Source organism: Esox lucius, chromosome 17, assembly GCF_011004845.1.
Source record: "Esox lucius isolate fEsoLuc1 chromosome 17, fEsoLuc1.pri, whole genome shotgun sequence".
Lineage (NCBI taxonomy): Eukaryota > Metazoa > Chordata > Actinopteri > Esociformes > Esocidae > Esox > Esox lucius.
In genome coordinates, this window is record NC_047585.1 from 2,977,581 (window position 1) to 2,990,757 (window position 13,177).

General features: G+C 45.3%; 1 long non-coding RNA gene across 1 annotated transcript; it reads left to right on the top strand.

Annotated features, from left to right (window-relative positions):
• Positions 1-280: 280 nt before the first annotated feature.
• LOC109615489 lies at positions 281-1,843 on the top strand. The gene is made up of 2 exons (XR_002196475.2): positions 281-1,025; positions 1,490-1,843. It is a non-coding gene; the product is annotated as an uncharacterized LOC109615489 (long non-coding RNA).
• The last annotated feature ends 11,334 nt before the right edge of the window (positions 1,844-13,177 follow it).

The following is a 13,177-nucleotide window of genomic DNA, read 5'->3' on the forward strand; positions in this document are numbered from 1 at the left end:
GGCATCTGACAGTGGTGGAGAGGCAGGTGGATGAGAGGCAAGTGGAAGAGAGGCAGGTGGAAGAGAGGCAAGTGGAAGAGAGGCAGGTGGAAGAGATGCAGGTGGATGAGAGGCAGGTGGAAGAGAGGCAGGTGGATGAGAGGCAAGTGGAAGAGAGGTGGAAGAGAGGCAGGTGGATGAGAGGCAAGTGGAAGAGAGGATGAAGTGTTAATGTTTACTATGAAGATATGTGGCATGCTGTATATATGATTTAATATTTTTGGTCTAGATTGGATAATCATTACAAACCCAGCACAAGCAGCAAAAAAGTTTAAAGAGGCCCTGCTAAGGGACCATGAAACTGGGAAGCCTCTTAACCTATCCATGGACATGAGGGATTCTGAAAATTGCAGAGAAAAGGCCCTTCTGGAGTTCTACAAAGGCCAACATGAATGGGCATTCCCCCTGAAGTGTATCCTTGATGGTTAGCAATGTAGTCTAGTCTGCTATGAGAAAACAAGTGCTCTAGAATGGTGGAGTTTTGACAACATCATGTTTTTTATTTTGTTGTAGGTGATCCAGCAGTTGGGAGGGAGTTCAATGATACTTCCTAACAACATTAATTTCCAAATTTCAATTCGGATTTAACCTCAACCTTGGTATTTCCTTGGCGATATCACTATTTGACATGCTTAAAAAGTTCATAATTTTTATGCAAATAATCACAGCCATTATTAAAAATCAGTGAGGCTATAGATTACTACCAAAATTCATGCTCCATATTTCATCAAGGTGGGACAGGTCGAACTCTTCTGTTTGAGGATGAACCTTATCATCTCGTTCCCACAACCTCCTAGGTACTCGTAGAGAGCAGTCTTTTCAGGGTTGCTGGCAAGATGTTGGGCAATACATTTTTGCACAATGGCCCCTGTCTAGCTGGATTGAGTCTGGCCTTAATACATGTGTTCCTGGGTGAGGATCCAGAAATGGCAACTATAGTCATAGAATGTTCTGCTGATATGGATGTTTGGAGCATCATCAAACTGGTAGGTACCAAATATATCCAGTTAAATGGCTATTTAACCTGAAGGGCAGGGGACAGCTGCAAGGGAACCATAATTTATTCAGTTCTACAGCCATCATCAATGTTGTGCTACTATTATTAACCATCAGAAACAGCTATTAATTATGGTTTAGTATAGATTGAACAGTGGGAAACTCATCCTTGAAGTATTAGCTCTGTAGTTCTTTTTTATCTGTATTACATGGTTTTGACTAACTAATGAAACTCTGAATAATTAAAATAGCATTTGTAATCTCTCCAAAGATAATCCTAAACAATGTCTTGGCCAGAAGGGGACAGTGATGATGAAGAAGAAGAAATTGACATTGAATCCTTTAGTTGAATCACTGGCTTTTTCAGGGTCAAAACTGATATGGACTTCTTCCTACAGTACTTATTAATTTTTTCTGTGTGACAGCATTTTTCCCCCCTATCTACCATTTTCAGCATCAGCAAGTACACTGGCCCAGCTGCTGAAGTTCTGGGTGGGGTGGGAGATTGTCCCACAAGAACTGAAAGTGCAGGTGTCCAGAGGGGCGTTTCCAACATCAGCCACCTGCTTTGAAATGCTGAAGCTGCCTGTACATTTCAAGGACTACAGTGACTTTGAGACGGCACTGCTTAATTAGACAATTGATCAATTAGTTCCTGTAATGTTTGACCTCTCACATTTGCTAATGTTGTGAGAAAGTTAACCCAGGTAGTTTCAAATTATTGCCTTGGTTTGTTTTGTAAAATATGAGAAAAATCTGTATAAATAAAAAGTATAGGCAGTCATTAAAGTCTTACTTATCAATTCAACAGCCGTTGTATTACATCCACTGTCTCAATGTACTTTTCGTTGCATCATCACAGGTCTCTGCTGGAACAGGCAAAGAAGCTAGCTCTTCTTCTGTGAGTTGAAGGGACAATTCAGTTTCTGGAATACCTTTGTATTTAATTATTTCATGATGTATATATTTATTTAAAAAGTTCCTAAAATTCCTCCATATGTTTCCAGTGCAGCTCAAATAAATCACAGCTCTTATCTAATCAAATTTTCCACATGTGCTGTATCTGGTTGAAAATCTACCCTCAGGCCTAAAGAATTTTGAATGAATCCCATCTGCTGCTGAAGCAAATAGGGACGATGTTATTGATTGTCATATTCTTACACCAATCAGATTTCAAGTTTGCCATGTTGTTTTTTGACATGCAGCAGCCTTGTAGCTTATTGCAAGCCGTTTTAACATTTATTCAAATGTTCTAACTAGTTCAAATTCCAATTCATGATATCAACTTTTTGCATTCTTGATATCAACTTTTTGCATTCTTGATATCAACTTTTTGCATTCTTGATATCTATGGCACGCCGTTTTATCATATATTCACTGAATTATTGAGATCAACAATTAAATTTTTTTAGATCAATAATTCATTTATTGATCTCAATAATTCACATTTTCCATAACTTTACTCCATCCTTGCCAATGCCTGGGGCACTGCATAAAGTAGAAGGCAGAGGGAGAAGCAGTTTCTATCCTAAACAACTATTTGCTACATGAAAAAATGTATCTTTACTTTTCAGCATCTGATACACATTCACTTTCATAAAAATCACTTGTTATCACCTTGTATCAATTTTCTTATGTGATTCTTAAGATTCATACTCAAAAATTAACATCAGGATTGGATGTTTTGATGCAGTACTCTATCAGTCCACCAATCCTTAGTAGATATGGGCCAGTTTGAGATTTATGGAATGTTATACCTATAGAGATGGTGGGACTAAGGGATTTTAGTGTTGCTTTTTGTGTTGCTTTTAGGGTTGACCCCAACATGCAGTACCTCCAAAAAGCAGAGAAGGAAGAACAATTTTTCAGTCAGCCCAAGGAAAAGCTACTCTGAGCCGGCAGAATGTTCATCTTGTATTGGCTTGCATTGGAGCCTTGGTGGAGCGTAAATGTACGCTTTGTTCAAACTGTAGTCCGTAACGCTGACAACAGCTCTTTTTTCAAAAATCAGTCTTGCTTATGTGACAACATGTTACAAGTGTGTGTTCAGACAGCAGGCATTCGCTGGCATGGCTACACTACTTGTAACACTTGTTGTGTGCCTCTGCTGCATGTATCAATCAATGGTTGCCATGTCATCAGAAAGCAGCTAATATATTTCTACAACACATGAGGCTAGTTTCACAGACAAAGACTAAGCCTAAACTTATTGTGTCTACAAAACCGGCCAATGATGTACAAGCCCGATTCCAAAAAAGTTGGGACACTTTACAAATTGTGAGTAAAAAAGGAATGGAATAATTTACAAATCTCATAAACTTGTATTTAATTCACAATAGAATATAAATAACATATCGAATGTTGAAAGTGAGACATTTTGTAATGACATGCCAAATATTGGCTCATTTTGGATTTCATGAGAGCTACACATTCCAAAAAAGTTGGGACAGGTAGCAATAAGAGGCCGGAAAAGTTAAATGTACAGATAAGGAACAGCTGGAGGACCAATTTGCTACTTATTATGTCAATTGGCAAAATGATTGGGTATAAAAAGAGCCTCTCAGAGTGGCAGTGTCTCTCAGAAGTCAAGAAGGGCAGAGGATCACCAATTCCCCCAATTCTGCGGCGAAGAATAGTGGTACAATATCAGAAAGGAGTTTCTTAGAAAAAATTGCAAAGAGTTTGAAGTTTTCATCATCTACAGTGCATAATATCATCCAAAGATTCAGAGAATCTGGAACAATCTCTGTGCGTAAGGGTCAAGGCCGGAAAACCATACTGGATGCCCGTGAACTTCGGGCCCTCAGACGGCACTGCATCACATACAGGAATGATACTGTAATGGAAATCACAACATGGGCTCAGGAATACTTCCAGAAAACATTGTCGGTGAACACAATCCACTGTGCCATTCGCCGTTGCCGGCTAAAACTCTATAGGTCAAAAAGGAAGCCGTATCTAAACAGGATCCAGAAGCGCAGGCGTTTTCTCTGGGCCAAGGATCATTTAAAATGGACTGTGGCAAAGTGGAGAAGTGTTCTGTGGTCATACGAATCAAAATTTGAAGTTCATTTTGAAAAACTGGGATGCCATGTCATCCGGACTAAAGAGGACAAGGACAAACCTAGTTGTTATAAGCGCTCAGTTCAGAAGCCTACATCTCTGATGGTATGGGGTTGCATGAGTGCATGTGGCATGGGCAGCCTACACATCTGGAAAGGCACCATCAATGCTGACAGTTATATCCAAGTTCTAGAACAACATATGCTCCCATCCAGACGCCGTCTCTTTCAGGGAAGACCGTGCATTTTCCAACATGACAATGCCAGACCACATACTGCATCAATTACAATGTCATGGCTGCATAGAAGTAGGATCCGGGTACTGAAAAGGCCAGCCTGCAGTCCAGATCTTTCACCCATAGAAAACATTTGGTGCATCATAAAGAGGAAGGTGCGACAAAGAAGCCTAAGACAGTTGAGCAACTAGAAGCCTGTATTAGACAAGAATGGGACATCATTCCTATTCATAAACTTCAGCAACTTGTCTCCTCAGTCCCCAGACGTTTGCAGTCTGTTATAAAAAGAAGAGGGGATGCCACACAGTGGTAAACATGGCCTTGTCCCAACTTTTTTGAGATGTGTTGATGCCATGAAATTTAAAATCAACTTATTTTTCCCTTAAAGTGATACATTTTCTCAGTTTAAACATTTGATATGTCATCTATGTTGTATTCTGAATAAAATGTTGACATTTGAAACGTCCACATCATTGCATTCTGTTTTATTCACAATTGTACAGTGTCCCAACTTTTTTGGAATCCGGTTTGTAGTTCGTGGATACTCAAAATACCATTCCAGACTGCAATAACTGTCAAAGTGTGCCAGGGGACTAGGGAGAGTGTGAATTCTATTTGATCTAAGGCCCTAAAAACTTATCTCTGGCCCATGACACTAGTTCCTTTATTCATTGCAAGCCTATAATCAGGGCCTGAATTTGACCTGGGACATTGGGTGAGTTACAATAATGAGGTAGAACAGAAAAACAGCAGGCTACGGACTGCGTAGTGTAAAAGTTGAATACCTCGATCTAAGAAATGCTCCCTCTTGTTTCTCTGGTGTCCAATTGAATCTTAGAAGGACCCTGAATCCTTGGACCATGACTATTTGGGCTGACAACACCTAGCTGACCTTGTCCGAACTCACTGTCCACAGCCCACTTGGTGGTGCTTGTCCACCTAATTGGGCAGCTCATATAGATTCTGCATAAAGAAAGGACACAGTCCACCTATATATATATTGACTGGTCTTCTGAACATGCAAAAATATTGATGTGTCTTAGGTAATCCATTCTTATCTCACCCAGCACAACCAGAAGATGACCCCTCATAGTCTGACTACTCTCCAGGTTTAGTCTTAGGTTTCAAACCTACTGTTGCTTGCTCTTTGGGCTTTCTACGCTGGGTATCTGAATAAGCACTTTGTGACAACTGTAGAGCCGTTGCTCCTCCACATCGAGAGGGGTCAGCTGAGGTGGCTTGGGTATCTGTTCCGGATGCCTCCTGGACGCAGGGCCCGTCCCACCAGGAGGAGACCCCGGGGAAGACCGGCTGGCCTGGGAACGCCTCGGTGTCCCCCCGGAAGAGCTAGAGGAAGTGTCTAGGGAGAGGGAAGTCTGGGCATCTCTGCTTAGACTGCTGCCCCCGCGACTCGGCCCCGGATAAGCGGAAGAAGATGAATGAATGAATGTTTATTATATCTTAATTTATCTTACTAGCTAATGGTTTGTACTGTGCCCTTTCAAAAAGGTTATGGTATAGATTTGCAGTTTTTTAGGGTGCGTCCTATTCTCAGCCACCTCCTCCAAGATCCCCTTCCTGATCAGTTTATTGAGCTTTTCCACATTCCCAGACCTCATGTTGGAACCCCAACACACCACCTGACACCAGGTTCCCCTAAGACAACTCTTCTCTCTGCCTCACCAAAATCTTCTGCCCGAATGTGTAAAACAGCCTCATGAGACCAGAAGAAAGCATCCGTACTAGGTAACAATTGCCCAGGAAAAGTAATGATAACCTATGTGCTTTAAAGATACGAAGTTAGAATTGTATTCTCTATAATTAACCCATCCACATTAATAAATGGAACCGTGTTCTACTGTACTCTTTCTACTCCTAAAGGTGCTCCAAAACCGGAGAGTCAGGTGATATGCCCAGGCCATCAGGCGGTAGTCTGTTCCAATCTCTAACTGTGCTTTATTGTACCCAGCGGTACACACGTAACCTATCCTGGCTGACCCATAAGCAGACCTGGGGCACTTGAACAATGGGCATGCTATTGCCGATGTACGGTGTGATGCAGTCCTTGGATCAGGTGCATGATTTAGCTTTGGAGGTAGAACATATGACTAATGTGACCGCTAGGGCCAGTAATCTGATTTCTGAGGAGCTAGGAGCTACCTGCTTGATTTCTCACAAAAACAGGGCAGCCTTAGACTATCTGTTGGCCTCTAAGGGAGGTGTGCTTTGATAGGCCAAGAAAGTTGTACATTTATACCATACTAGAACTCCAATGTCTCTGACCTAATTAATGAAATTACACAAGTTTCCCACCAGGCCCACAGTGATGACATCAAAGGACCTTTCTCCAGGGTAGTTGAGTTATGGGGTAAGTATTGCTGGGTGGGCTTTGAATGGGTTGGTATAGTCATAGTAGTTATAGCCCTTTTATAATTCTTGTGTACATCAGCTGCCGACTGGTTCAGATTGGGTTGTTTTGCATAGAACTGAGAGACATGCCTTAGTTTGAGACATCCCAATGAATGATTCTCACAGATTAACCTACTGACTCATTGACATACTGATTTACTGATGTCCATATATACTGATTACACCACAAGTCCACGCTTAGGTAAAATATTAACATAGTTAACCTGGAGTTGCCACAATGGTATACATCCAACCCAGAAGGGGCCTTGGCCCAGTGTGGCAAACCAAAGGGTAGGGTTCTATTTTGTTTTCCGATTACTATGAAGACTTGTTTTTTATCTGTATCTTATAGCATAAGGAGCATTTTTGGGAGCTGACAATGAGGGGTATAAAGAGGTGAAAGCAATAATGTATGATCATCTTTTGGTCTCTGCACTTATTCTCTGTTTTTATATTTTATTTTTATAAACATGTATTTATAGAATTTTAACAGTATACAAAAATACATGTTGATACATTTAAAAAAAAGCATATAACAGTCAAACTATAAAATAATCCACTACCCCCACCCCAAACCAAAAATAAATAGTAAAAGAAATAAACTGGGTAACGACGTTATATAATCATACACAGCTTAGGAGGTATTGACAGTTAGGGACATATCGCCTACAAGTTTCCAGAGTTCCCTCGACTTCACAGTTCTCCAAGAATGCAAGAAAGGGATTCCAGATCTCTTTGAATTTGGCTGATTTCTTTTTCATTGTGTATGTTAACTTTTCAAGGATAAGGCCTGCTGATAGTTCTTTCAGCCAGCGACCAACAGAAGGGCTCTTGACATCTTTCCAACAGAGAGAAATCAAGCGTCTAGCTTGTACTAAGCATAAGTCTGTAATGTTCCTTAACATACAGTCCTTTGGATACAAATTAAGAATGCAAAGTGCAGGATTGTCAGGCACTGGATTTAAGGTAATCTTAAAAATACATTTTATAACTTCATTCCTGAACTTTTGTATCTTACATTTAACACAGATATTAGGAATATTTGGATTCATCCTATTCAGTCTTTCCAGAGTACCATAAGTCCTCATAATCCAATTATATTGAATCAGTTAGAGATGGGTATTTATTGTTAGGCGTTGTGCTCTAGAGCACACCTCTTCCCAGTCCTCCTCTGAGATATCTGTTTGTAAGTCATTTATCCATTGAGTTAATTTATCCTCAGTAGAGATTTTGTTTTTTCACCACAATGTTATAGAGTAAGGATATCTGACCCTTGCCAGTACAAATATTCACTGCTAGGTTTTCTAACATGGACAAGTCGGGTTGTATATAGGAATGTGTCTGTGCATAACTCCTTAACTGTAAATATTTAAATAAGTGTGTCCGAGGTATACCATATTCATTTCTAAGTTCCTCAAATGAAGCTAGTCTACTTTCCATATATAGATCCATAACTTTACAGATGCCCTTTGTTGCCCACATTTTAAAACATTGGTCTTTTCTTCCAGGAGAGAAGTTATCATTCCCCCATATTGGTGAAAAACCTGAAAACAAAGTAGATTCACCAATAAATAACTGTACATTGTGCCAGACATTAATTGTGTTTCTCACAAAGGGGTTATCAGTGAGCCGCTTCAGGTTTTTGACAGATGCAGAGTATAAATAAGTGTCAAGTCGCTGGCCTTTAGTGCAGATACTCTCAATTTGCACCCATGGTAAGTAAGGTTCAGGCAAAAACCAGTACATTGCAGCTCTAATTTGAGCAGCTCAAAATTACCATTGTAAATTGGGTAATTGTAACCCTCCTCTCATAAGGCAGGTAAAGAAGTGACAGTCTCAACCTTGACCTTCTGTTATTCCAAATAAGCTTAGTAAATAGTTGCTTCATTTTGGAGAAGAACTGTGGTGGCGGGGGTAAAGGGATGGATTGAAATAGGTATAAAAACGTTGGTAGTATATTCATCTTGATTATATTTATATGCCCTAAAAGGGAGATTGGCTTTGATGACCAGCTATTCTGTGACGACTGCGCCCTCTGCTGCCTCTGCTCCCCCTGCAGCAGGCAGGCTCCAGCGGTCGACGTCACCGGTCTTCTAACACCATCTCATTCATGCATTTCTCCTGTTGTCTTGTTTAGCGCACCTGGTCCTCATTCTGATCATTCCCCCCAGTATATATGTTCCCTCTGCTTCCCCTGTCTTTGTGTTTTATTGTCTCGCTAGCTAAGGGCATTGTTCAGGCTACGCTACTTCTCTAACCATTAAATACAGTGGACAAGTACTACTTTGTTCTCCTGCTCCTCATTACACTCGAAGCCTGACAGAATAACACACCTTTTTAAAACATGGAGCAACAAGGAGCCGAAGGTGAGGCCGGTGTTGCGGAATTAGTAAAGGAACAATCATCCATGCTGGCCAGCCTAGGCGCCACGATGGATCCCGTTTTAAAAGCAGTACAGCGCCTAGAGCTGAGCCAGCAGAGCCCCGCAACACCGGCTATGTTGCCGCCTCCTCAGGCTGTGTTGCCCGATGTGGGGGCGATGCACATCCCGCTTCCCCGGGATTACGACGGGAAGGCGGACCACTGCCAGAGTTTCCTGCTGCAGGTCGACATCGCATTCCAGGCGATCCATCCTGTGCCGACAGACGCCCAGAACATCTCCTCGCTTGTCTCCTGCCTGTCCTGGAAAGCCCTGGAGTGGGCCACCGCTGTATGGAACATCGAGGGTCCCACCCAGGGCAGCTATGCCGATCCACATGAGGGGAGAGAGGCGGGTGAACGGCTTTTCCATCTACGGCAGGGGACAAGATTGGCGCAGGACTTCACACTGGAGTTCCGGACCCTGGCAACGGGATCTGGGTGGAACGAGCAGGCTCTCATCGACCACTACTGGTGCAGCCTTCGCGAGGACGTCCGGAGGGAGTTAGCATGTCGGGACGCGACCCTGTCCTTTGACCAGCTGGTGGACCTGTCCTTCCGTCTCGACAATCTGCTGGCTGCCCGAGGATGTCCCGGAATAGGCCCGCCCGTTCCACCCCAACAACCAGATACCGCCGTCCCCATGGACCTGGGGGTGGCTGCACTCCCGGGCAGAGGTCAGGAAGACTGGTGTGGAGTGCCTCCAAAAGGAGACAAGGCCGTTCCACCGCACCACACTACTCCTCCTTCCCCGAGTCGAGAGGAGACAGGCATGGCACTTCCGCATCACCCCAGGTAGCACATGCCCATTCACCCCTTGCCTCTCCTCTCTCTCTGTGCCCTGTCCCTGTTGAGTTCCCCGGTTTTCTGTTGCTTTCCCAGTGTAAGGCGCTGGTAGACTCAGGCGCAGCAGGGAATTTCATTGATAAATCCTTCACTCTACGCTCACACATTCCCCTTCAGGTCCTTACCACCCCACTACCCGTGAAAGCTTTGGACAACCACTAGGGTCGGGTTTGGTCACCTAATGCACTATGCCTCTCCTTATGGTCACCAGCGGCCGACATAGCGAAACCCTCTCCTTCCACGTTATCGATTCTCCCACATGACCCCGTCATTTCTTGGTCTAGTCAGGATCTTTTGGGGTGGTCGCGGAAGTGTCAAGGTAGGTGTTTGGGTATTTCCATTGGCTTGACCACGGTCGAAAGTCCAGACAGTGCTCCCGCCGTGCCGATTCCCCCGAATACAGGGACTTTTTTTCCAAGGCTAAGGTCACTATATTACCACCACACAGGCCGGGGGATTGCGCGATACACCTCATTGACAGGGTCGCATGTATCCACTGTCCCGTACCGAAATGGCGGCGATGGCCGCGTACGTTGAGGAGGCATTGGAACAGGGGTACATTAGGCAGTGGTTTGCGCCCGTGCATCGATTACAGGGCGCTGAAGAAGATCACCATCCCGTTCCGCTACCCTCTTCCTCTGATCTCTGCAGAGGTGGAGAAGATGCCCGGGGCCTGCTTTTTCACCAAATTAGACCTCAGGAGCTGGACGAGTGGAAGACAGCATTAAACACCACCTCTGGCCACTATGAGTATTTAGTGATGCCGTACGGTTTGAGGAATGCCCCATCAGTCTTTCAATTCTTCATCAACGATGTGTTCAGGGACATGTTATGTGAGGGCGTGGTGGTGTATATCGATGACATCTTGATATACACTATTACCCGTGCTGAGCATGTCTCGTTAGTGTGCAGAGTGCTTGTTAGACTGCTGGAGGATGACCTGTATGTGCAAGCCAAGAAGTGTCTATTTTTCCAGTTGTCTGTGTCCTTCCTGGGGTATCATTTTTCCAGCGCGGGTGGGGCTATGGAGGAGCATCACATTGACGCTGTGCGTAATTGGCTGACCCCAGCCACGGTAAAGGGAGTGCAACAATTTTTAGGTTTCTCTAATTACTACCGGAGATTTATCCAGGGCTTTAGCCAGGTCGCGGCTACGATCACCTCCCTTCTGAAGGGAGGGCGACCCGGTTACGTTCTTCACCCGGTGTGTTTTTACTCTCACATACAGGCTGGAGAGCAAGAACGTCAGGGCTGACGCGCTGTCCGGACAGCATGACACGGAGGAGAGGCCAGTGAATGATGCTCCCGTGCTGCCGGCATCGTGCATCGTGGTGTGGGAACTGGACGCGGACATCGCTTGAGTGCAGCGTGACAAGCCATCTCCGCCCGCCTGCCCTGAGGGTCGTACGTATGTGCCGGCATCTGTCCTCGTTTCATGTGTCTCTTCTCAGGCCGGTGGTGGTTGGTCCCATTCAGGGGTGTGATGTACGGGAGGTCCCCCCCCCCCACTCTGGACATCGAGGGGGCTCCGGCGTACTCTGTCTGCTCCATCATCAACTCAAAGCGCCGGGGGCGGGTCCTCCATTACCTTGTGGAGTGGGAGGGGTGCGGCCCAGAGGAATGGAGCTGGGTTCCGGTGAGGAACGTCCTAGCTCCCGCCTTCCTGTGTGACTTCCATCGCCGTCGCCCGGATAGCCCTGCTCCGCGTCCCCCGGGTCGGCCCCGGGGTACTGTGACAACTGCGTCCTCTGCTGCCTCTCCTCCCCCTGCAGCAGGCAGGCTCCAGCAGTCGACGTCACAGGTCTTCTAACACCACCGGCCATCTCATTCATGCATTTCACCTGTTGTCTTGTTTAGCGCACCTGGTTCTCATTCTGCTCATTCCCAGTATATATGTTCCCTCTGCTTCCCCTGTCTTTGTGTGTTATTGGAAGAAACTAGGAGAGAAAAAACAGAATGAGGTGAACGGAGCCAGGAAGAAGAAATTAGGCAGTGGCAAAGGCTGGTTAGGTGAGGACAGGGGGTCGGGGTCTGAGGGGAGTGACACAGCGAGACAAAAACAAGAAGAAAAAGGGAAATTCACACAAGGGACGGGTGGTACTCACGGGGAAAGCAGTAGGGAGATGGACTGACTCAGATGAAGAAACCGACTCAGACAGTAGTAGAGACTGGGGGAAGGGAGACGTAAATGTAGATCCTCCGCCACGTTCGCCCACACCAGAACAAAAATTACACCATGACGCAGTAGAATCAGCTCAAAAGACTAAAAATAAAAGGTACACGCGATCACAAGCAGAAAAAGGGGAGGGTAGTGGCGCTGGTTTTCAGCTGCCTCTCTTTAGAGTAGGAGGCGGCGAACCACGGGGCTGGGAGACATACAGGCGCTCGTAGATAAATGACCCCCGATGGGAGAGGGAGGTGGACTATGGTTGACGCAATTTGACAAACTCACAGCTGGTCAAACGTTGGCATTGGGTGACTGGAGGGCAGTAGCCGCCCGAGCCATGTCCTTTCAGGCTATGACTGAAAAAGGGGAACCCTGACAACACCCCTTTCGGTCAGGTGGTCGGACACATTGCCGCAGCCTTGAGGGAACGATTCCCCTTGCCGGCTGGGGCCCCGGTACCCAAGTTACCTTGGGAAAAAGACCAACACCCTAGACAGTATCTAGAAGCATGTAAAGAAACATGGGCCAAACACACAGGGCACTACCCGGGGAAGGGAGGTCTGCAGCAGGAGTGGTTTAGAAGGGCGGTGTTAGAGGGACTTCCAGAGAAAATAAAAGAGGCAATGATGGCAAATCCTGACTTGCCGGGGAGTGAATTTACAGAGGGCTAAAGACGAGGAGACAGAGAAAGACAAACAGATAGAGGAACTGAAAGAGAAACTGCTGCGCTTACAGCTGGGAGAGGCCAAAGCGAAAGTAAATGAAGGGAGAAAGAGACATAGACAGATGGCAGCCCTAGGCTCAAGAGAACCTGACACACCCGATTTATATCCTGTTCCCCCATGGGCACCCCAACCTCACGGTGGCCTGGGGGCATTCACCGCGCCCTATCGACCAGGGATTCCGGGTTATGGTAGGGGGAGGGGCCGGGGTAGAGGCAGAGGGGCCCCAGGAGCCCAAGTCCCATATGGAGCCTGTTTTACGTGTGGGGACCCAAACCACTG